Genomic DNA, 3,336 nt, shown 5'->3' with positions numbered 1-3,336 from the left:
CGCGCGGCCGCCCCCCGCCAATAGGCGCTGAGGGGGCCTATGGCTGTGCCTTATGGCTGTTGGTGCTTTATTACCCTTCGTGGTTTAAGGCCGGACGGCAGCGAAGCACCACTCGGCCGCTCCCTCGCTGCCTCCGCTGGTGGGATTGGGGGAGTTGGAGGGGTAAAAGTGAGAGAGAAACTTGTAGGTTGAGATAAATAAAGTTTAATCATTAAAAAGAAATCATAATTAAAAAAAAAAAACAACCCTAATTGGAAAAGAGAAAGCAAGCCGGGTACCCTCCTCCTCCCCAGTGCTCCACCGCTGCCCCGATGCTCCCAGTTACAGCAGCTGTTGAGCATGTGGAATATCCTTGGGATGTCCAAGCCAGCATGGCCCTGTCCTGTGTCTCCTGAATGGGCTTCAAGTCTTCTGGAGGGTTACAGGGATATTTGTTAAGGCTACGACCCAGAGGTGTGCCCCGAGGCTGGGGAGTCACGGGTGGCGCGGCATGGGGCAGGGCAGGGGCAGGCACCGAGGGACCTTCTCACCTCCACTGGTTCGGAACTTCACCCCCCAAACTACTACAGGACCCCCACGGAGTGACAGAATATCTGAAAGGAAAATGCTGTGGCTGTTCCAGAGAGGGATAACTCACCGCCCCGTGCGGGGCCCTGGCCAGGACCTACCGAGGGCTGTGCGGTACGGGGCAGTGCCTCAGGGGAAGAGGGGGAAACCCCTCTGATGGGCACTACGGATACTGCAACCCCTGCGGCTACTCCAACCCCCGTGACAGGCGCTGGGGCTGAACCAGAAAACCAACCCATGCACTGGCAAAAGCACGATCTGGACGAGATGGCCCCGCACCATCTCCAGCTGCATCTTAAAAGTGTCCTGTGGTGATGGGAAATCCACCGCTTTCCCGGGGAGATTATTCCAGCGGCTGATTGTTCTCACCTTGAAACATTTTCCTCTTGTGTCCCATCGGAATCTCCTCAGGAGTAACTTGTACCCATCATCCCTCATCTTTTCCATGTCACTCCTTATAAAAAGGGAATCTCCATCTTCTTTGCAGCCACCCTTTAAATACTGGAACGTGGTGGTAAGGTCGCCCCTGAGCCGCCTTTTCTCAAGGCTGAACAAACCCCGTTCTCTCAGCCCTTCATCACGTGGAGCTTTCCCAGTCCTTTGACCATCTTGGTGGGCCTTTCCAGACCGTCTCTCACCCGCACAGCTTTTTTGTATAGAGGGGACCAAAACTGAACCCAGTGTTCCAGGTGTGGCCCGACCAGCGCTGAGTAGAGTGGGATAATGACTTCTTTGTCTCTGCTCTGGCGATGCCCGAGACGCGACCCAGTGTCCTGTTGGCTTCCTTTGCTGCAGCAGCACACTGTTCACTCACATTGAGCTTGTCCACCCAGGTCCCTTTCCGCAGAGCTGCTCCCCAGACGGGTAGATCCCAGCCTGTGCTGCACCCCTGGGTTATGTTTTCCCACATGCAAGACCTGTCCTTGTTGAACTCCATAAGGTTCTTGGTAGCCCACTCTTCCAGCCTGTCCCGGTCTTCCTGCAGCGTGGCTCTCCCTTCCAAGGTGTCCACTTCCCCACTCAGTTTGGTGTCATCAGCAAACTTCGTCAGGGAACGCTTGATCCCATCATCCAGATCACTTATGAAGATACTGAGGAGTGTTGGGCCCAGTATTGATCCGTGAGGGACCCCACTCCTGACAGGTTGCCAGTTTGAGAAGGAGCTGTTTTCCACCACCCTCTGGGTGGTCCCTCTCAGCCAGTTCCCCCCACAGCTGCTCCTCACAAGACTTGTGCTGGAGCAAGAATCCCTCTGCTCCAGAGAGAGGATACAGAGGGTACACAGCACGAGGCACCCTGGGGTTTTACTTGTGTGGCCACGGAGACAACATGAGGAAGTGGGATGGAGAACCTACCTGGACCTTACGGGAACGGGTACGTGAATCACACGGAAGAACAATCACAAAAGGGGATCCCCCCGGGAGAAATGCCCCTCCAGTTCCAGCGGGCAGTTCCCCGGGCAGAGCAGAAGGTCTGATCTCACTTCTGAGCCTCTTGAAGGAGTTTCTAAGTCGCTTTTGGAAGAAGTGAGTAGTGGATAGCATGATGAGGACGAGAGGGGCCCTGCCTCCAGCTAGGTGGGGGAAAGGGACAACCGGGTTTACTGGACCGTCTGGGTTCGGTGGCCTGGCTCGTCAGACCCGCAGCAGTGCAAGGCTCCAGTACGCACTGGTGCACGGCATACCCAAATGCCACCGAGCTGTAGATGGGCAGAACCCATCTGTATTTCCGGAGGGACGGGGGGATGCTGGCAGCAGAGCGTATGGGAAGCTGAAGGGAGCCGAACTGGGAATGAGTGGGAAGAGCACCCCACGCTGACCAGCCCGGGGGCTCCGGGCGCCCTCGGCACAGACCACCTCAGGAGAGGGTATTTCAAGGATCCCAAAAGGTGCGGGTGGGCTTTTGGCACAGCTGCCTCGGAGATGGGGGCAATTAAAAAGCTGTGGCCATTGCCTGGTCCCTCGGAGGACCCTTCTGCTGTGGGGTTGCTGAGGGTCGAAGACCAACGGGTGCCAATCGCTACCGCCACAGTGCATCGGCGGCAATATCGCATCATCTGAGACGCCCCGGTTCCCACCCGTAAGCTGGTTCATCGACAGGAGAGCCAAGGAGCGATTGGCAGGGCTCGCTCACCCCTTATCAGCCCCACACGGCCACTGCGAAAGCCGGATGGAGAGTGGAGGCCAACAGTGGACTATCGCAGCCTGAATCATGTCACACCACCGCTGAGCGCTGCTGTGCCGGCCGTGCTACAACTCCAACACGAACTGGAGTCCAAGGCAGATATCACTTATGTGTTTTTTTAAACCCCTTTGGCAACCTTTGGTGTTGCTTTCACCTGGAGGGGTGTCCAGTACACCTGGAATCGACTGCCCCAGGGGGAAACACAGCCCCACCATTGCCATGGGCCGACCGAGACTGCACTGGAGTAGTGTGGAGCTCCGGAACACCTACAGTACATTGACGACATCAGCATAGGGGGCAACACAACAGAAGAAGTTTTTGAGTAAAGAAATAAAATAGATTGAATCTTTCTGAAAGCGGGTTTTGCCATAAGATGGAGTAATGTTGAGGGACCTGCAGGAGAGATCCGGCTCTTGCGAATTAAGTGGCAAGATGACACTAAGCTAGGCGGGCGTGTTGACCTGCGGGAGAGTGGGAAGGCTCTGCAGAGGGATCTGGCCAGGCTGCATCGATGGGCCGAGGGCAGTGGTGTGAGGTTCAACCAGGCCAAGTGCCGGGTCCTGCCCGTGGGTCACACCAACCCCA

The sequence above is a fragment of the Charadrius vociferus genome, unplaced genomic scaffold (genome assembly GCF_000708025.1).
Source record: "Charadrius vociferus isolate BGI_N301 unplaced genomic scaffold, ASM70802v2 scaffold678, whole genome shotgun sequence".
Taxonomy (NCBI): Eukaryota; Metazoa; Chordata; class Aves; order Charadriiformes; family Charadriidae; genus Charadrius; species Charadrius vociferus.
Note: the sequence above shows the minus strand (reverse complement) of the source record.